At 34.2% G+C, this 23,707-nt stretch overlaps 1 pseudogene; it reads right to left on the bottom strand.

The window, feature by feature from the left end:
* Positions 1-10,571: 10,571 nt before the first annotated feature.
* Positions 10,572-11,715, bottom strand: LOC117024049 (60S ribosomal protein L9-like; annotated as a pseudogene).
* Positions 11,716-23,707: the final 11,992 nt, after the last annotated feature.

Below are 23,707 nucleotides of genomic sequence, written 5' to 3'. Positions count from 1 at the left end.
CTTCACTAGTGAATCCTACAAAACATTCAAAGATGATTTAATATCTTCTTCCTCTAGCTCCTCCAAAAACCTGAGGAAGATGGAATACTTCCTTACTCCTTTTATGAGGCCATCATTACCCTGATACCCAAACTTGGTAAGGATAACACAAGAAAAGAAACTACAGACCAATATCTCTGATGAATACACATCAGAAGGATCTAAAAAATCCTAAACAAAATACTAGCAAATCGAACACAACAATACATTAAAAAGATTATACATCATAATCAAGTGGAATTCATTTCAGAGGCACAAGGATGGTTGACCATATGCAAATCAATCAATGTGCTACACCACATAAACAAAATAAAGGACAAATATCATATTATTATATCAATTGATGCAGAAAAAGCATTTGACAAGATACAACATCCATTTATGATTAAAGCACTTAATAAAATGGATATAGAAGGAAAGTACCTCATCATTATATAGGCCATATATGACAAACCCTCAACTAATATCATAATTAATGGTGAAAAATTGAAGCCCTTTGCTCTATGTTGAGGAACATGACAGGGCTGTCCCCTATCACCTCTGCTTTTCAACATAGTGTTGGAAATTTTAACCAGAGCAATCAGGCAAGAGAAAGCAATAAAAGGTATCCAAATTGGGAATGAAGAAGTTAAATTGGTACTTTTTGCAGATGACATGACTCTTTATATAAAAACTCTAAAGACTCCACCAAAAAACTATTAGAAATAATAAACAAATACAGTAAAGTTACCGGATACAAAATCAAAGTACAAAAACACTTTGCATTCCTACATACTAACAATGAAATTTTTGAAAAAAGACCAACAAAAAATGAAACAATTCCTTTTGCAATTGCAACTAAAACAATAAAATACTAGGAATAAACTTAACAAAGGATGAGAAGGACCTATACAGTGAAAACAACAAGACTTTTTTTAAAAAAATTGAAGAAGTCACAAAAAATGAAAAAATATTCTGTTTTCTTGAATTGGAAGAATCAACAGTTAAAATTGCTATATTACCCAAAGCAATATGTATATTTGATGCACTACCCATCAAAATCCCAATGACATTTTTCAATGGAGCAGAACAAAAAATAATCAGATTTGTATAGAATCACAAAAGTCCTTGAATAGCCAAAGCAATCCTAAGAAAATAGAATAATGATGAAGTTATCATATTCTCTGACTTTAATTTATACTACAGTGATAATAATCAAAAGAGCATGGTATTGGCAGAAAAACAAACATACAGACCAGTGGAATAGAATTGAGAACCCAGAAATAAACCCAAATGTCTATGGGCAGATAATTTCCACAAGGGAGCCAAACACATACAATGGAGAAAAGAAAGCCTCTTCAATAACTGGTGCTGCAAAAATTGGAAAGCCTCGTGTGAATGAAATTAGACTGCTATTTGTCACCATGAACCAAAATTAACTCAAAATAGATCAAAGACCTAAACATAAGACCTGAAGCAATAAACTGCATAGAAGAAAGCTTGGGTTCAGAGAAGATTTTATGAATTTGACCTCAAAGGAAAGGGAAATAAAAGCAAAAGTAAATGAATGGGATTATATCAAACTAAAAAGCTTCTGCACAAAGAAACCATCAACAAAACTATGAGACAACCAGCTGAATATGAGAAGACATTTGCAAACAACATCTCCAATTAGGGGCTAATATTCAAAATATATAGAATTCATACAACTCAACAACAACAAATCCAATAAAAAAATGGTCAGATGACCTGAACAGACATTTCACCCAAGAAGACATACAAACGGCCAACAGAAATATGAAACAATGCTCAACTTCACTAGCTGTTAGGGAAATGCAAATCAAACCTCAATGTGATACCACCTTACACCTGTTAGAATGTCTATTGTCAACAAGACAAGTAATAACAAGTGTTGGAGAGGTTGTGGAGAAAAAGGAACCCTCATAACTGCTGATGGGAATTTAAATTGGTATAGCCACTATGGGAAACACTTATGGAGGTTTCAAAAAATTAAGAATAGAATTACCATATGACCCAGCAATCCCTCTTTTGAGTGTCTACACAAAAAATCTGAAAACATTTATCTGTAAAGATATATGTACATCTATATTCATTGTAACATTATTCATAGTGGCCAAGACATGGAAACAACCAAAGTGTCCTTTGATAGATTGGATAAATGTGTGGTACATATACACAATGGAATATTACTCAGCCATGAGAATAGATGAAATACTGCTATTTATGACAACCTCAATGGATCTTGAGTTTATCATGCCAAGCGAAATAAGTCAGAAAAAGTCAAGAAACATATGACTTCACTCATATGTGGCATGTAAAACTGAAAGAAACAAACAAACAAGACAAACAAAAACTCATAGTCACAGACAACAGTTCAGTGGTTACCAGAGGATAAGGGGGCAAGAGTGGTGGTAGAAAAGGGAAAGGGGATCAAATATATGGTGATGGAAAGAGAACTGACTCTGGGTGTTGAATGTAATATAGAGATGATATTATAGAAGTGTATACTTAAAACCTACATGAGTTTACTAAACAATGTCACTGCAGTAAATTTAATAAAGTTTAAAAATAAAGAACATGGGAATTTGAAGATATTAGATAGTATCTTCTTTGAGTAAACTGTATATATCAATGCTTTTTATAATTTCTAGTTCTGTTTTTCTTTTCTAAAAATTATTACATAACTAGTAATCAAAATTTATAGACTTCATGAAGTTTTAGATTGGTGACAGTGCTGAGACAATTGAGTTTGATCTTTTATGTGATATATGAGAACTTTTATCAGATAATATATTGCGAGAATGCATGATCAATGTATTCAAATATATTTTTGTCAGTAATCTTTAAAAGCTGTATTTGTTAATATATTAGTAGAAGAATTTGTGTAAACCTCTTCATTATGTAGTGAGTTTCAAATTTAGTCTATAGTTTCAAGTGTAATAATAGTTAATCTAATTCTAGTAAATTTTGCCCAAAAGCTAGGAGCAATTAGTAGCAGCTGGTGGCTTTGGGAATCTTGTATGCATGTAAGCTAACTAATTGGATATTTTGGGTATTTGCCTATAGTTTCAGGAGTATTATAGGATTTTCATGTAGTCTGCTCATTATTCTCAGACCCTATGTTGGATACCTGGATCATAATGGAAGAGCAATAAATTTTGGATATTTTTGTAAGTTTCAAGCTTGTTAATACAACTCTTTGATACGTGCATTACTTTCACCTTAATTTGGAGTTCTATTTTGATCAAAGCTTTCTCCACTTTGCTAATCTAGAACGCTTCTGGAGCATTAAAGAAACAAGTTAATCCATGTTTTACTAAAATTTCTGTTTTAGGCATCTTCCTTTCACTTTTACAAACAAATGTCAGGAATCATATTTATGTATGGTTATCAAAGGAAGAAATATATGATCTAGATCACAAAATCTAGCCATGTTAATATTATAAAATACACAAAATCAATGGTTATCAAAGGAAAAAATATGTAACCTGAATGAAACAAATGGATTAATATAATATATGTAATTTCAAAGAGATCATTCTTAGGTCCACAACATACATTTTCTCAAGTGTAGACTACATTATGTCAGGAAAACATGTAATACATATTAAATTTATTTGAGAGACTAACTACAGGAGTAAGCTCTTAGTGATTGAAGAAGTCATATATATATATATATATACCCATATAAATTCATGTTCATGTACCCTTCATCATACATATTGAATATCCATTGGGATATCAATAGCAATGGTTAAATGGAAAATAAAAATAAACTATGGAATATTCAAAAGTGAAACGTTATATATTAATATTAAATCATACTGAAGAGATATTCTACTTAACAGTATGGTAGTAGCACATAAATACAAAAAAAAAGTCAATAGAATAGAACTGAAAATCCAAAAGTAATTCAGGTTCATGAGAAAGTTTATTATATAATAAAGGTGGGATCACACATCAGTAGGCAGAAATAGACTTTTTTTAAAATAGGCTTAGGAAATGGAAAGTCATATGGAAAATAATAGATAAAATTGGATTTACACAAGAAAAGTTCAATATGGACCAATAATCTATGTGTTAATTGTAAAGCCATACAAATACTAGAAGCAACGTAGGATTAGTTGCTCTATAAACTGAGTGTGGGGATAGACTTATTTAGCTTAATTAAAATAAATATAAATAAACAAAAGTTATGCAGAGAAAATGTTTGTAAAGATACCACAAAAAGTATCAATATCCCTAACATAAAAATAATCTTTAATATGGAGGAAAAGCATAAAGTAGAAATCTTAGGGAAAAGGGACTTAAGCAAAAGACATGAAATATCAATTCATTAAAAAAGAAAACTAAAAATGGTCCTATGAAAAGTTATTCAACTTCATTCAGAATAGGAGACTTGCAAATTCAACCTTCAAGCAAGAGAATTTGAAAATACGTTACGCATTATTAAATCACATGCATTTATTCTTTAACTGAGGGATCTGCTTTCTAGCTATTTACCCCAAAGATACACTTTCAATACAAAAATACATATGCATACAGTTACCCATTGCAATGATATTTTTAATGGAAAAATATTGAAAATAACCTAAGTTCCCACGCATAAAAAATCATTTGAAAACACTTTGTTGTAACCATACAATTGAGAACTATGCATCTATAAAACTATTGAGGAAGATCTCCATGAAGTGAAATGGATAGATTTCTAGGATTTATTAACTTAAAAAAAGTACAACTGAATATATATTTATGTTTAGATTTCTATATAAAGTGGTGATTTGTTTTGTTAAAAAGAAGAAAATTGAGAAAATATACAGTAGTTACTTATTTTTGCAAATGCAAACACAAGTAGGGTAAATAGAAAGCTAATGAATTTGATTATTACACGTGGGCTTTGTGAAGATAAGAGAGTGAGATTATGTTTAGCATATCTTTTGTATAGTTTTGATTTGGGGAACCATGTTCTTGTTTTACATATTCAAAAAACTAAACTAAATCAACAAGAACAGGGGAGAAAACTAAAATTGAATACAGCTATATTTAAAATGATTAAAACAACCACACTAAGGAAAAAAATAATAATCCAAGAAACTCCTGAAAAATAGTACTTCCATTATATATCCTCATTCAAAAGTGAAAATAACTGCAAATCAATCTAGAACTCTAATTGGTATGTTTAACTTTTGAATTAGCAATAGTGTAGCCATTCTGGAATTACTTTGTTTTGTAGGATTGCAAATAAGTCAATTCTGAGAGGCTGTTGGGAGTCTGATTTTCCCCGCTGGAGAAATGAGAAACAACACTGAACTGAGAAAGATGAAAACTTTTGCATTGGATTGGAATTAGGAGTATCCCCATATTGGGCTGAACTGATGATGTTTTAATCTTTCTTCTTTGTCCACGTAAAGGGCACAGTAGCAGTAACATTCAAGTAGCAATGATCACCATCAGGACCCAGATCTGTGATTATAAATATTGTTCACCAATAAAATGAACCTGAGTCTCCTTAAAATCTTGGAGAAGTTGGTGATTCCAGTGCTGGAGCAATACCTATACAATATGAGACTTTAAAAACTTTGAACCAGAAGTAAGAAAATGCTGAAAAAAACAAACAAACAAAAAGATGGGATCATGTAAAAGGAACATGGGAATAGTGTAAAAGGGCTACTACTATTCAACTGGGCATGCTTTAAACATCAAAATGAATAATGACAGCAATAGATTATAACCAACTGAATATAAATTACTAACATACTAATTAACTAAATATATATATATATATATATATATATATATATATATATATATAAATGTGCACACATTTTAAGAACAAAAACTGTATTAAAATTGTAATACTCAATAAGTATATACCAATAACGAAAGATGAATACAAGTCACGTTTGACTTCTGCAATTACAAGAGGTGCTCAAAGTGGTTACCATCAGTGTCCAGACATTTCTGATTATGGCGAACATTGTTTGGTAGATTTCTGTGACAAGTGTGTAAACTATTCCAACACCAGAGCAGAAGAAGCAGGACTTGTTGCTGCAGGAGGCCTCCCAGATCTTCCCTTGTGCACATCACACACAGCACCATGTATCTCAAACTTATGACGAATGCGTGCAGTTTTTAGGTGTGTTAGAGGTTCTGTTGCATACTCACACCTTCATTGTCGTTGTACTTTCACAATGTTCTTGAATTTCAAATATTACTTCAAAATGGTCTTGCATTCCTAGAATGATAACCGTGCTTCCACCATTTTCTTTGACTGTCCTGCGTGTTGCCTGGTGATACTAGCGTTCATTTGATTAACGCCATCTTTTGAGTGAACATCATCACTACACATTGTTGCCATAATTAAATTCAACTTCAAAAAGCAATACATAGATAACATCTCTTAAAATGTGTATACATTTTTTGGTACCTCTGGCATGTATGTGTGTGTGTGTGTGTGTGTGTGTGTGTGTATGTATGTGTATATATATGTATATGTATATATACATACGTATACATATATATACATACACACATATATATGATACTAACTAAATATATGTAAAATACTAATTAACTAATTAACTATATACATAATACAACAAAATATATATTTTTATATATATATATATAATGGGTGGATGTATATCGATAGATAAGAGAGAGGGTAAAGCTCTTTTATTAGCAATAAAAGGCTAAATCATAAATATAGAAGGAATAACAGATGTAGAAAATCACCATTTCACAAACATAATAATAATTGATTCAGGTAAGAATCATTAATGGAGACCAAGATTACCAGGTAAACAAAGAATAGTCTAAAAAAATCTTCCCAACATATTACTTACAAAGATAGGAATACTAACTTTACAGTGGAAAAATCTGGTGGACAGCAATGCAACAAAATGCTCAAACTTTACCCAAAATATTGGGCTAAGAATAATAAAGCTATATATATATACACATATATGTGTACATATGTATATGTGTACATATATATGTACACATATATGTGTGTATATATATACATATATATACACATATATACATATACACATATATACGTATATATGTTATCTTGCAAAAAATACATAATCTGAATATAATCTTGAGGAAACATCAGGCAATCCAAATTGATGTTCATTTTGCAAATAATTGGCCAGTACTCTACAAAATATATCAGTCTCATAAAAAAGAAATACTCAAAAACTGGTTCAAGCGTGGCCGGTTAGCTCAGTTGGTTAGAGCCCGGTGCTCTTACCAACAAGGTTGCGGGTTCAAGCCCCACATGAGCCACTATGAGCTGCATCCTCCACAACTAGATTGAAACAACTATATGACCTGGAGATAATGGGTCCTGGAAAAACATACTTAAAATGAATAAAAGTTTAGAAAAACTGGTTCAGATGAAAGGAAACTAAAGAGACAAGACAACAAAATGAAGTTTGTGATGATAGATTAAATCAAGAATGGTGAGAAATTTCTATCAAGGCCATCCATTGTTGAAACAACTAACAAAATTTAAATACAGACTTAGTATTAAATAATAACATCGTGTCATTTAAAATGCCCCTAATTTGACTGCATACGTAAACAAATGTCTTTGGTGTTAAATTTTATGCTAAGCATTTGGGGATGAAAAAACAAAATGTTAACTTGTATAAATCTGAATGCAGAGCATACAAGTGGTGGTTGCATTTTCCTTGCAACCCTCCTGTGAATTTGAAATTATATAAAACTAAGAGTTGAACATTATATCGAAGCTCTTTAATATCGAGCACGTTCACTGTCAGCCATTTAGGAACTCCACATACGGAGGAGGTATACTAGAAGATGTTGGTGAACTCTTCAGTTAATGGAAGAGCCTCAAATCCAATTAGCTCAGAAAATATTGGATTAATGCTAGCCCTGGTAGGCAGCCTTAATGACTATACTCCAGGGCCAAAGCTGGTGTGCATTCTGATAGGTCAGTACCTGTGCCTTACAGGTTGTTAAATATGTTCAGTATCATCTCTGTACGAGCGAAAGCCTTATTTAAAACAAGAAGAAGTCATTTTTTAAAATAGAACTGTCAAGTGTATATATGCAAGTTATGTTCTAAACCCTAAAGTAAAATAATAAGAAGAGTTGAAAACGAGCTAGTTCAAAAATTCAGAAAAGCAGAGCAAGATTTTCTGCCCACTATTGGTGCTGAGGAGCCAAATACGAGCCACCTTACGAGTCTCTTAGATAAAACACTTTTCATTTCTTTAGGAGAGCACCACTTTTAAAAAATAGTTTTTCTTCCAACTGTTTCCTAATATATGCTACAAATAACCTGTTAAACCCCCAAAAAAATGCTAATCATAATCAGATTAATGAAATATAAACTGATACATCTAATAGTTTAACAAAGTTTATACTGTTTTAATTCAGACTTGTTTGCCTCAATATATTTTTACTTGAAAAAAAACAAACTACATGCAATGTCATTTTCATGCTGTATTTTAGATAAAATACTGTCCAAACTATAATAACTTCTGAAATCTGAGTCAATATTAATAAAGTTTTCTTATATTTGAGAAATCTATTTTTATATTAGTGATGCACAGAAGTCATTTTAAAGCAATTACGGTCTAGATTATTTAACAGGAAGCCTAACAAAGTTCATAGTGTGGTCACGAGATGGTTCTTCTGATCAATGAGTTTTGGTTAAGTAAATGAAGCATAAATGTGGACAAGTAAATGAAGATGTAAAGCTCTTTCATCGTATGCAAAGCCAATATATACGGTATATTGAATAAACACTGATGGTTACTACTTAAGAGAAAGTATTTATTTCTCTTAAAAACAAAGTTCCATTTCACGAAATAAAATTATTTTAGGTACGAAGCAAGAAGTTTGGAACATAATAAAATTCAAGGCTGTCATATCAACCACAATTACTGTTGAAATACACAACACAATACAGAAAAGCTATTAGACTATGAGCAGGAAAAACTAATTTTCACATTCTGCTTTCAATACACTTGAACCTTCCACTTGAATGTTGTGCCATCCACTGAGGAGGGTGCTGGACAATTGAGTTGTCTGCCTTTGTGTTTTAAGCAAACTGGACTGCACGAATACCTTTCAACACTAAATTTCAGAGAAAACTAGATAGGCTGGGAGACCAGTGGAAAGACTGCTGGAATTACTGGCATATGATGGGTGGATCTAAATATTGTCTGTTCTAAAGCTCTGGCAATAGGAAAGATTTCCTAGCCAGGATTGGATGTTAGTATCTGATCCATTGAACTCAAGGAAATTTGTGGGATTATGCATTAGATGTCTTCCCAACAGGAACCAATATAAACTGACAATCAAACGCTTCTTCAATAATTTTTATTTCACATCTTTTATTCTTAGAATTTGCATGAATGATTCTCCAATATCAGATTTCCTGAAGCAGATCCACCAATTTATTTATTAAAATTCATTTTCTTGCTTCCCTTACCCACTACGGAATATGAAATATATTGTGGTTGGGTTCTAAAATCTGATAATCTTTAAAATATCTCAGGTGATATATGCACACTAAAATTTGGAAACTATTGCAGCATGCTGGGCTGCCCACAGGGGGGGTTCCTTCCTTTGGAGCTTATTTATGGTAATTCTGAGAAGCTAAATCCTTTTGCAAAAATCATGTATATATACATACCTCTTAGCAAATTGCCACTTTCACTCTGAATATGAAGGAAAAAATTAAAAATAAGGTAATTCAATGTGAATAAAAATCATAAGTTTAAAGAATAAGAATTTGAATGCAAATGAGACAGAAGCAATAAAAAGAGTAAGAACATGTCTATTTACCAGAGTACTTCATTACATTCAAGTTTCTAAGTACAAGACAATGGAAATGAAAGGGTAATTCTAGAACTAATTGTATATGCTAGTAGTAGCTTAAGAGAAATATATCATTTCATGAAATTGTTTACCCTCATGTTGACTTTTTCAACTCTTTTAATTGGCACTTACAGTATGCTAAACTTATTGTAAGGCACAATTAAAGACTCCAGATGTGAATGTGATTTAGCTTGAGAAAAACTGTGAGACACTGATGATCAATGCTAATTTCTTACATTCTACTCAAATCTTGGCAGCAACATGAGTAAATCCCACACAATGTTGTTGCCACACATTAATTATTTTCTCTTACTTTACTTCATTATGCCACACATTTGAAATTAGTAGATTTCTACAGATAAAAACAAATAGAGGACTTTGCCAAATATATGTATGTGGTTTTTCTAAGCCAGAGACATGTATCCTGAATAAAATTCCTGATGTCACTTATCGATTTATAATCTGGGAACAATGCTCCTCATAATATTTGGAGTCCAATTTGTTATTATTGTAAGGTAACCTAAGATAGGTGTTACAAGTGAACAGGAATTTCTATAAATATATTTTCCCCCAAATCAATACATGGATTTTATTGCATCTTCAAAATATCATAAATAAGTCTGAGGAATCACTCAACATCTTCGTATTTCTGTAGCTGAACAACTTAGATCTTATTCATCAGCCTGTTGAACTGTTCCTCTATCAGAAACATAGATACCATCCAAAAATTTTTGGTATCCTATTTTTAACTGTTGTTCCTTGTTAAATCAAAGCAGCTAAATTTGATACAAGTTCAATATCATTTCCTTCAGGAATTAACTCATCTTTCTGGGCTTGAGATACTGAACAAGCAACACCTGACCTCATCCGAAACATGAGGATGTATTTTTCACCCAAGAAATTTCGGATTTCAACAAGAGAGTCATTCTCCTGAACAATGACGTTAATGGGGAAGTGAGCACACACAGACCTCCTCTTGTAATGGACATCCACTGTAACACTCTTGACCATGTTTTGTCCATCACCACAGATAGTGCGAACTGTAGCCAGTTCCTTTATACGAGGTCAGACAATTAAGTTCGTGAACTTGTTGTAATGATGTTACTAACTTTTTTGATATCAGAGGAATTATTCATTATGAATTGGTACCAACTAGACAAACAGTTAACCAAGTTTACTATTTGGAAGTGCTAAAAAGATGGCGTGAAAAAGTTAGAAGACCTGAACTTTTCACCAACAATTCATGGCTCTTATATCACAACAATGCACCAGCTCACACAGCACAATTTTGTGAAGGAGTTTTAGCCAGTAAACAAATAACTGTATTGGAACACCCTCCCTACTCACCTGATCTGGCCCCTAATGCCTTCTTTCTTTACCTGAAGATAAAGGAAATATTGAAAGGAAGACATTTTGATGACATTCAGGACATCAAGGGTAATATGATGACAGCTCTGATGGCCATTCCAGAAAAAGAGTTCCAGAATTGCTTTGAAGGGTGGACTAGGTGCTGGCATCGGTCCATAGCTTCCCAAGGAGAGTACTTTGAAGGTGACCATAGTGATATTCAGCAATGAGGCATGTAGCACTTTTTCTAGGATGAGTTCGCAAACTTAATTGTCAGACCTTCTATTTCTTCACCGTTTGTCACCCTGGAGCCTCTTCTTTTTCTTTCCAAGGAAACTGAGTTCTAAATTGATGTGATTGAAGTCCCTCTGCAGGGAGCCGCTGGGGGCTTCACAACTGTGTGTCCCTCAGACTGATGTCCACATTTTCTGGAAAGTCCACAGTCTTTTTGCTGAGAATGGTCTTCATCCTTGCAGTAGATGCAGGAAAAAGAGCTCTACAAATATTTTCAATATTAGGAATGCTCTTACTTCTTAAAATCAATGATTATATCTCAAATAGTGCTTTATATTATGGGTTCTTACTCTTTATTTTCTGTTACTTGAATATCTTGAGAAACTGATACATTGGATGATAAATCCAGTAAGAGAGATGGTACACAACAGGGAATACATTGACTTAGGCAGATTTGAGTTAACCCTGGCCTTGCCTTTTAATAGCTCTGACATCTTTGGCAACAAACTTTGATATTTTCTTCTATCAGTCAAAACATCAGTGCCTATTTCACAGTGCATTTATAATGGTAAAATGTACAATATACATGAACTGCTGGTCTGAGTTTTCTATGTTGAATAAGTAGCCAATTAAATCCTATGAATGTGATGAAGGTAGTTGATAATAGAATACTAGCAGCATATTGGATTTGAATTCATTTATAAGAAATTAGAGACAAAAAGGGGAAAAATAACTTTGAAAATGATTTAGCCATTTAAGCCTAAGACAAGCTTAAAGAGAAGACAACAAATCAGAGGAAGTATTATAGCAACAAATTCAAGTGAGAATAGACCACTAAGGATCTTTCTTAAGATTTTAAGATTTTGAAATCTCCATTTTCCTGTTTGTTTTTACCATAATGTCTAAATGGCACTAAAAATGTCTTGGGAAAATTATTTTGAAAGGAGTGATGAGACATTAGATGATAAAGAGTTTCTGTTTAATTGTCCAGTGATGAAGTCTATAGATGTCTTGGTCACAAATGAAGACATAGTTAGGTTCCAAAGTTCTGAGGATTCTGGTAACACAGTGGCCGGTAAGACATTGTCGTGTTGAAAACAAGTCATATCATATTCTGTGCGTTACTCCATGGCAAAGCAGAATGAGAGTTACAAAGAGTCTTCAATACCTCTTTGGAAGAATTTTAAATAATGTATTTGAAATGGAGGAGATGGAATCCTGATTTCCAATGAAAGATTAGGGCTACTAAAAATTTTAATTCTTCATATTTAGGGTCCTGTGGAGTTTGAGAAACATCAGATATTTATTAACATTTGCTGGTATGACACATAAACCCCGTGGTCTCTACTCTGTAACACATAGAATTTTATTTCTTGCTCTATATTAAGGTCCGCTTTTCATTGTTGGAGTGGGAGGCTCCACAGAGTCATTCAGGATTACAGGCTGCTGAAGGCTCTGCTATCTTCAACAGGTGATTTCCAAGGTTTCTCTGTCAGAAACCGTTGGCAGTATCTTGTTCAAGTCTCATGTTGCTTACCAGTGCAGAACATGGCAGCATGCCTTCTACTACCAGCATCTGTATCACTGGTTTGAGTAAATTCATTAAAAATGGAAACCCACTCTGCCTACGGACACTTCAGGCTGGTAGGGCTACCCAGTACATCACATTCTCAGTAAAAGCTCTCAGCTGATGAGAGATGGTAGGTAAGTACCTCATTTATCTTTTCCCTGTTTGGGGGATAATGTGAGATGCCTGTGCGACTTGACCACTCATGTTTCACAATGGGCATTACACTCTGGTGGTTTACAACATTAGCCAGCATTTTAACGTGCCCTTCTTGTCTGCCTTCCCTTCCCTTATCCTATGAGCAGGAAGGAAAAAATATGGAAGAATGAATATTCAATTGCTAATATATATTGTTTGGTGGAGAAGGAGGCTTACATAGGTTTAGGGGAATCATAGAAGAAAATGCTTCTAGGCAAAATAATAAGAAAAAACTACCAGACTTAAGCATGCACATGATTATATACAAATCTATGTGAATGAATTATGTAAACTATTACTTAAAGGTAATAAAGTTGATATATAGTACAAGATTATTGACTGCATTAAGCCTACTTCCTTTAGTTGTATATAAAGTTAAACATGTTGTAATCTTATGTTTATATGAGTGTATATACATACACGAGCCCTTATTACAATATGTAAAATCTTGATGGAAAGCATTGTCTTAACACTCTAACATCAGCATTTAATATATCTAAAATATGTGTACTTCATCTTGGAGAGAAGCTTTTTTATAACCAATCCAGAAACAGGGTGCAGACCAGATTAACTCTTCTTCAGACTGTCCTGAGTGATATCCATATGGGCACACGTAGGAGTATGCTGAGAATCCATATTATTTTCAGGTGATAAGTAACAATAGGAATGGAGAAGATTTCAAAATGTGCATGACAGTAATAAAAGATATTTCTAAACATATTTCTTAAGGACAATCATTTATCTAAGGAATAAGTTTGTTGAAATCGGGAATTTTTGGTATCTGCTTCCTATTATGTACTTACAATACCTTAAAATCATATTAAATCAACATCTTATTTTTTTTTAATGTGTGGAAATAATTAGGAGAACAAAATGTGTACATTAGAGTGCTAAATAGAATTATCGTTTTATTATTTTACTACCAAAAGCTAACACATACACATGGCCTATTCTACTATTTATATATTTCACAAAACAAGATGAATATTAATCTCATTGATTTCTACATTATATAGGAATGCTTATTTGAGTGCATGATATAAAATAAATCACTCCTGCCTCTGCATCTATTCATCTTTCATTTTTAAAAGGAAATATGTTTGCCACATTTTCTTTACCATTCATCCATTTTCCCATGCATTTCTTTATACACACACTGTTTTATATAAATTGGGATATTACAATATAAAGATATATAATCAAAAAAGTTACAATTTTGAGATTAATCATTTTTGTGCTGTATGTCTTCTTTACATATTCTTTTTAACTGCTTTCCTTTTTCTCTCTTAAAGTACTTTTTAAATGTATTTTATGTCACATCATACTGTATTCATTACTTTCAATGTCTGTCTTTTTTAATAAACTCCGAATTTCTTGAGGATTCTGATCATATCGTATTCTAAATAGAGTAGAGGAATTAAATATGCCTTCTTGGTTTTGAAATTTGGAATTGACACTTGGAGAAGCTTACACTAAATGGTACTTCATTCATTCACCCATTTATAATATTGTATTTGCACTGACTAAATACTCACCCCTATGCTAAGAGCTAAAACCATAAAATACTATAGCATATTGAAGCATAAACTTTATTCTAAAACCTGAGGGAGTCATTAAATGGTACTGGGTAGTGGAAAGACATATATGATCTGTTTTTATACAGAACATTTGGGACAGTAAGTAATAAGGGTCTGAGAGTAGAAAACTAAAGAGAAATGGAAAGTGGATCATATTGTAATGCTCAAGATGAGAGGACTTGTGGGACCAGTACTGTATATGTTTGATGCAAGTGTTCTGAAGCTCTTCTACTATAACTGATTCACAAAAATGTCCCCCCATAAATGAGACCTTCTAGCATTTGCACATACTGTACTCCCCCTCATTGAATCTGGAAGCACCCTGTTTACTCACCTTGATCAATACAGTGAAGCTAGCGTGACTCTATATAACTTCCAAAGATAACATAGAAAATTTGAAGTGTCCACTTTCACCTTTCAAAATGCTCCCTCTTTAAAACCAACCACCGTACTGTTAGAAGTTCATGCCACATGGAGGGGTCACACTGCAGAAAACTGTGTTGCAGTCGTCAAAAACATCCATGAAGGAGTTTCCATCCAAGAGGCAGCATTAATTGAAAACCACATGAGTTAAATGTCTAACATTCTAGCCAAATAGAGACTTCAGATGCTTGTGGCACTTGATGGCAATGATATGGAATAAAAAAAAAACATCCAGTTGAGCCACAGTCAACAAACTGAATCATTTTATGTATAAACTGTACCATTTTATTTATATATATATATATATATATATATATATATATATATATATATATATATATATATATATATGAGGGGTGCGAAAAAAAGTGTACAAGTGGACACTTTGGTCAATGTTTCTCAAGCAGTAGTTCACCATAATCAGAAATGTCTGGACACTGATGGTAGCCACTTTGAGCACCTCTTGTAATTGCAGAAGTCAAACGTGACTTGTATTCATCTTTTGTTATTAGTATATATTGAGTATTACAATTTTAATACAGTTTTCCTTTCTTAAAATTTGTGTACATTTTTTTTGGCACCCTGTGTATATAGTTGTTGTTTAATCCAGTACTTTTTAGAATGTATTTGTCATGCAGCATAGATAACCTAAATAGACATTGGTACCAGAAGTTTATTGCTGGCTTGACAAAAATCTGAAACATATGGATCAGCTTTGGGACTAGCTGTCAGGTGCTAGTGAGAAGGATCCCAAGGAGAATATTAGTAAAGGCTGAAAGGGAAATGAGGAAATTGTTATTGGAGGCAAGAGGAAAAGGTGTCTTGTGTTATGAATTTTGACAGCAATGTTTCTGCAGAAAATACAGAAAATTAAAAACAAATGTATCCATTGAACTTGTAGAGCTGACTAATAAGAGTTCACACCTTTAAGAGAAAAGCAGTGTCTAAAAGGCCTCTTTACATATTAGGAACGATGTATACTTCATTTGAGTTTGCAATTCAAATCTATTTACCTAATGAGTTGAAAGTATGCCAGTTTTGAGTGAGATGCAGGGAACCAGATGTGTGATAATTCCAGTCTGCTGTGCAGGCTACTGTGCCACCGCTCATGTGGTCCAACAGATTTAGTGATACAAGAAGTTAGGAATAAAGTCCGGAACGTTTGGCAGATCCCTAGGGTGAATCACAGAACAGACTTGCATAATTTCTGAGCAAAACTATGTTCTCCTCTGTAGATAATTATTCCCCTGAGGAGAAACAGCTTCATGTGTGGTTGGGAGCCTTAAAAAGCACTAAACGTTTGACCACCAAATTACCATGAAATTCCAAATTACTATGAAATTCCACATGGCCGTCATTAACTGGATGTTGTCTGACTCATCAAGCCATAAAATTGGGTTGCACAGTAGCTCTCAGTCTTCAAATGGAGGCATTATAATTGAGTAAGGTTCTAGTAATTCTGAAAAACCTAATCACCTGCATGAGAAAGTGCTCGTGTTCCCATGACTTCTACTGCTGCTGTACTTCCTTCCTTTTCTACTGGTACTTATGGTCCACGAGGAGTTCCTTATGCTCACTTTTCAGAGAATAAAAACTCTGGCCTAGTTTACAAAAGATTCTACATAATATTCTGGTGCCACCCAATAATGGACATCTGCAGCACTAGCATCGTACTCAAAGACAACTCTAAAGTATTTTTTAGAGGATATCCTCTTATCAAGCAGTCTACCTCCTTGTTAAGTTGGCCTGGAAGTAGAGATGACCAGAATCTTAGGTCTACATTGACACACAGACAGTGGCTAACAGTTTGCCTTAAGAATCAGGGGTTTGCAAAGAATATGATTGGAACATTGTTGGCAAGGAGGACAGAAAAAAGATATGTAGACAGACATATCTCCCCTCTTTCCCTGAAAATATGACCTAGCCGGACCATCAGTTCTAATGCATCTTTTGGAGCAAAAATTAACATAAGACTAGGTATGATATTATACTACATATACATTATATTATATTAGACCCAGTCTTATGTTATAGTAAAATAAGACCTGGTCTTATATAAGACCCAGTATTATATTATATTATATTATACCAGGTATTATATTATATTATATTATATTATATTATATTATATTATATTATGTTATACTATACTATAAACCCAGTCTTATAGTAAAATAAGACTGGGTCTTATATCAATTTTTGCTCCAAAAGACGCATTAGAGGTGATTGTCCAGTTTTATAGGCAATTGTGCACCATGTCAATGCTTAGAAAAGAACAACAGAAGCAGATAAAAATCTTAATAATCAGGTGGACAAGACAAATAGTTCCTTCACTGTCAGTTAGTCTCTCTCTAAGCCACCCTCTCCCTTGCCTGATGGGCTCAAACATAATGTGGTCATGGGGGCAAGGAGGGAGAGCAGGTATGACTCCCGCAACATGGACTTCACTCACCAAGACTCATCTGGTGACAATCACTGTGAGTGCCAAACCTGCCAGTAGCAGAGGCTAACACTTATCCCACAATATGCCACCATTCCTTGAGAGGACTTTCTGACTGCCTTCGGTCAAAATTCTATAATGGAAGGTGAAGTGATTTGTTCTCACTGGAATAGATATCTACTTTGCATTCTCTGCTTTGAATGCTCTGCCAAAAAAAAAAAAATTCACTTATGTACTTATGGCATGTCTAAATCTCATCAAGTTTATGAAACTGTGATTGCTTCTGTTTTCCCAACATCATTGCTTCTAATCAGGGAACTCATTTTTCATAAAATGAAGTGTGCTAATGAGTTCTTGCTGGTGGAATTCACGGGTCTTATCATTTTCCCCATTACTCTGTTAAATAGTGGAATGACCTTTGCAGAGTTAGCCATGGTGCTGGCTTGATGATAAGACAGTGGGACTGGAAGAGTATCCTCCTTGACGTGGTGTTTGCTAAGAGGCAACATATTGTGCTGTTTCTCCCATACCCTGGAATCACGGGGCTGGTAGTAGTAGATGGATAGGATTGGTAGTACCTTCTCTCATAATTATCCCTAATAAGTTTTTTTCTTCCCAGTCTTGAAACTTTGGGCTCTGCTGGGTGGATTTGAGGTTGTGGTAAGCAGAATACTAAAATTGTTCCCCCCACAATATTCTTGTTCCCTGTTATTCAAGCAAACGTTAAAATACGTATTTGAAGGATTTATTTTGTGACATAATAAAAATCGCATCAGTTGGTCTTACGACGTAAACATTATCTGATTCTACCTAAATCAATAAGGTGTATCTTTAAAAGCTAGCAGCAAAAGAACATGTCAGGGAGATTTGAAGCATGAAAAGTATTCGAGGTAGTGTTTCTGACTCTGAGATGGAGAGACCCACATGATGGGGAAATTCAGGTGGCATCTGGGGGATGGGCTTTGTTCCTGGCCAACAGTTAACTGAAAGGAACGGAATTCTGCCAACAACCTGAAAAGGTTTGGAAGTATATTCTCCCCTAGATCCTCCATATACGAGTCTAGCCTAACTGACACCTTGATTTTTGCCTTGGATGACCCAAAGCAGAGAACCCCAGATGAGCCATGCTATACTTCTCATATACAAAAACTACGTGGTGATAAATGAATGTTTTAAGCTGAGAAGCTTGTAGTAATATGGCACATAGCACTAGAAAACTAACACAGAGGTCTGATTTCCAGGGACCAACTACTTCTATGAGGGTTGCACAATGGTTCCATTAAAATGTAGAGCATGGCTGCCACCAAGCTACTTGATTTACGGCAAGTGAGCCAACAGACAAAAAAAAAAAAAAAAAAAAAAAAAAAAAAATGAGCTTAACTGCACTTCTTGGGGAGATTCATTTGGTTGTTACCACAAAATGGGGGTAATGGGGAAATCTGCCCATTAGTTAGGAGCTCTTCTAGGTACACCTTAATAACTATACCCTATGGAAGAAAAATAGCATATTCTATCTAGCCTCTATGCTACACTGTTCTATGTCCACTTCTACAGGATTGCAAGTTCTGCTAACCAACAATGACATCAGGCCCACTACCAGACACAGAGGCAATAGCTATCACTGGGCTTTTCCCCGAGCTCCTCTTCTCGTTCTCATTCTAGCAGCTACCTGTGCCTGGCGTCCCATGTGCCCTGTCACGCACCAACTTGCCTATTCTCACTAGTGCTTCAGGTTGATGAAGTCTGTTTTTGTACCTTTTCTATAATCCTCCAACAAACTGTTTAGGGTTTTTACTTCTCAAAGCTCCCCACAATTGTGTAAGGCCATATTCCTACTGTAAGTTTCTGTTTTCCATGATAATTATAGTGGCTCAGAGTTCCTGATTTATCCTTGACTGTTCTGACAACTTAATTATTTCCGACAATTCTGCTCTCTTCTCAGACCACAATACATCCATGACTCCTAGGTAAGTGGGAGTGCTGGGCCATCCCTCTTGATTCTTCTGCAGCTATGACTCATCTGCAGACAAGCCATCCAGCCTCACAGCTAGCATTTACAGTTTCTTCTGACCCTTCTTCATCTAGATGAAACACTACATTAGAGAGTGAGCGATGTGGCAGTCTGGCGTGGCCTCCAAGTGGCTACATCATGTCATAGAGAAGTGAGAGAAAATTAACTCCTGTTGGGGTGGACTTTGACCAATGCAGAATAGAACATGGAAGAGAGCCTGGCAAATTAATGTCCTAATCTGAAACACAGGTTTTCCAGGCATTCCATCTAAAGAAAATCCAAATGTATGGACTTGCCAAGACACATGTTTTGTTTCTTTTCAGCTCATTAGGAAGCAGAAGCAATATCCATACTGGATCACTTCACATTGTTTCACAAACCTCCACCCCTCATTTCCTCTTTACCTCATTTTCATTGTCATGGGCTTAACCTTCCAAATAATCATCTTTGCCTTAGCCTCTATTTTTTTTTTTTTCCTAGAGCACCAGACTAAAACTCAATGACCATTTAAGTACGAATACTGTGGCAATGGGAATGGAAATGAATGGGACAAATGTGGACGACATGAAGTATACCTATTCGAAGTTTTAGGCATAGAATAAGGAGGTGCTACAAATTTTGCCAAATTTAGTTGATAAATGTGTTAATCCAAAAAAAGAAAAAATGTAATGAAAAAAAGAGGTCTAAGGGACAGTTTCATATGGAGACTAAAGAGCTGCACGTCTGTTGCAAGTAATAGGCAAAAATTTCCAGGAATGGGATATAGAATGAGAATAATACAATGTGACATTGGACATCTTAGTAATTATTATGGCCGCCTGCTCTCTTTAGCCACTGAGACTAGGGAAGCAGCAACAATGATAGCAAAATGATACTTTTTTAATACAGGCAGCTACAAAAATAAAACGTATAGCTAAGTAAATAGAAACCCAGGGTAAAAAGATGGCAATAAGAATTTTACAGTTTTCCGAGGTTGTATTCCTACTTCTTTAAATTATCTTGTGCATGGGGACCTGACTGTTGTTAATACAATCTTCAGAGCAGTTAACCTCTAGGTAACTTTTGCGGTAACCCCTAGCAACATTCTTGAAACATATCCTATTAGATTGCAAAGCTTCTCAGTTTGTCAAATGGCTCTACTTAATCATTCTGTTATTAGGTGTGTCTATTTTCAATAACATATATATGAATACTAAATGTGTATATTCTGAATTCATTCTAATGTAATTGTAATTATGGACAAGAAACAAGCACTTTAACTCCACTGTAATTTGCCCAATCAGAAAATCTAGCACATTTGTGTGTTTCATGCTAGAAGTAGGCCACTCTCTTATCTACTTATAATGGGAGTCCCCTACTGTCTTTTCTATATCTCTAAGGAAATGGTGATATTCTTAACAAAGAGGATTATATACAAAATACTTTTCTTCTATTCTGCAGTCCTAAACTTTAACTGGATGTACAAACTGGCAAGGGTTGCTGTTTTTGAAAGTAAGATTGGACATCACTAGAATAATTTAACTGTTTCTAAGACATTAAAGAATATGATACAACACATTAAAGACTAAGCATTAGTAATTTCTTCACAAGTACACCCAAATTCACGTCAACCCTTAACTTCAGTTTAGGATTATATATGAGGTTTACCACTGAATAATGGAGAAATAGATAATGACCTAAAAGAAGAAATGTATCACATAGAAAGATAGTCTCTTTTTTAATGATACATGAGGAAATTGCTTTTTAACACAATACATATTTAAACCCAGAGAAGAACAGAATGAAAGGCCTGCAAAATAAAATGACAACTAAAACTAAATCAAAAAATGACACAATGCTATTACTACCACCCACAACAGAAAATGAATGCAAATAATTCATAAACAACTGTATAAAGCTTTATGTTCTTTATCTGAAATACAATGACCAATCTATTTGCTTGTCAATTTTACTCTTTAATTTTCCTGAAATTTGAAAATTAAAAAGCAGTTAACAGCCCTTTTCATAGCATACAATTGTCATACGTGATATACAGAAATCACCTAGAATACATACTAAATTGAGTTTTTAAAAGTAAATCTTCAGTGCCCATTTGTAAGAAGTTATTTTAAGTTTACTATTACTATCATCGCTTCTATGGTTTGGATGTTTTCCTGCTGACTAGTATTTATAGTTGTCCCTATTGACAGTAGACCCCGATATCCACAGGAAATACATTCCCAGACCCCCAGTGGATGCCTGAACCTGTGGATCGTACTGAACCCTGTATATACTATGTTTTTCCCCATACATACATACCTTAAAGGAAGCAATTTAAGGCTGAATCGCCAGCATCACTACTCTTGTGCTTTGGGACCATTAGGTAAAATAAGGGTGACTTGAACACAAGCCTGCAGTACTGTGACAATCCATCTGATAACTGAGAGGGCTATTAAGTGATGAATGGGCATATACAGCGTGCACACGATGCACAAAGGGATGATTCACCTCCCTGGTGGGGCTGAGCAGGCCAGTGGGAGATTTCGTCACTCTACTCCGAAAGGCACTCAATTTAAAACTTATGAACCGTTTTCTTCTGAAACTTTCCATTTGCCAGTCTATTTGCTTGTTGTTTTCACACAGTGGTTGACAACTGAAACCGTGGAAAGCAAAAAGTGAGGATAAGGGGAACCACTGTCAGATTCTTCTATTGTCAAGTTACTCCTTTTCCTCCCTTTCTATACTAATAGGAACCAAGATCTGGGCATGGCGTGTGCTTTTTGCTTGTCACTATCTGCACTCATATGTTATCTTATGTGTTTATCTCAATCTATACTAAATTTGAATGAATTCATAATGATGTATCCAGCCCTAATCCAGTATCACATGATTCATTCTGACCTTCCAACATTGTTATCTATGATTTCCCATGTCATCAGTGAGAAATCTAGCTCCCACTATCATCTATCCATTTACTTAATTTGTTCAATCTCAGAATATGTGTAACATGTGAACCCACACCCCCAAGGGAAATAACTTCACTAACTAGAGTACACGGCTAATGTACAATTTCTTTTGTCCCTAGAGTCTCCACTTATATCCAAAATTACTTGGATATGACACTTTTTTCCCAACCCTATTAAGTGATGTTGTGTCATACATTCTTAATACAGTTAAATTCTTTTGTTATACTCTGAATTCCATCCTGACGTCTCCCAATTCCTTAATTGTGTTTTACCCACATATATTAAGGTTTATTATTTGTGCTGTAAGTTTCTATGGGTTTTAACAAAAGAAGAGTGTTGTGTAATCACCACTACAGTATCGTACGGAATAGTTTGACATCACTAAAAATTATTCTCACTGTGCTCATCTATTCAAACTCTTTCCCTCGCCAAGCACCTGGCAACAACTGATCTGTTTTGCTTTTTCCAGAATGTCATATAAATAGAATCATACAGTACATAATTGTTTCATTTAACAATATTCATTTAAGGTTCATCCATGTTGATGTATTGAATGACAGATAGTACTTTAACTATTATCTTTGAACAGTATTAGTTTATATAGACATACGATCCTCTGCGTATCCATTTGCCTATTAAAGGACATCTTGGTTGATTTGGTTTTTAACAAACAAGAATGAAATTGCTACAAACTTTCACATACAGGTTTTCAAATCAGTTGGGTAAATACCTAGGTGCACAATTTCTGGATCACATGGTAATATCATGTTTAGCTTTCCAAAAAACCACCAAGCTTCCTTTCAGAGTGACTGTACCATTGTTCATCCCCACCAGCAATGAATAAAAATTCCCTATACTTCTTACTCTTGCAAGCAATCACTATCTTCATTTTTAAAAAAAAGTAAATAAATAACATGGCCATTCTAATAGATGTATAATAATATCTCACTGTTGTTTAAATTTTCATTTCCTTAATGACAAATATCATTGAGCAGTTTTTCATATGCTCATTTGACATTGGTATATCTTCATCGGTGGGTTATCTGTTCAAATCTTTTGAACCTT

Source organism: Rhinolophus ferrumequinum, chromosome 6, assembly GCF_004115265.2.
Source record: "Rhinolophus ferrumequinum isolate MPI-CBG mRhiFer1 chromosome 6, mRhiFer1_v1.p, whole genome shotgun sequence".
NCBI lineage: Eukaryota > Metazoa > Chordata > Mammalia > Chiroptera > Rhinolophidae > Rhinolophus > Rhinolophus ferrumequinum.
The sequence above is the reverse complement of the archived record's forward strand: the minus strand, read 5'-3'. Positions and strand labels throughout refer to the sequence as shown.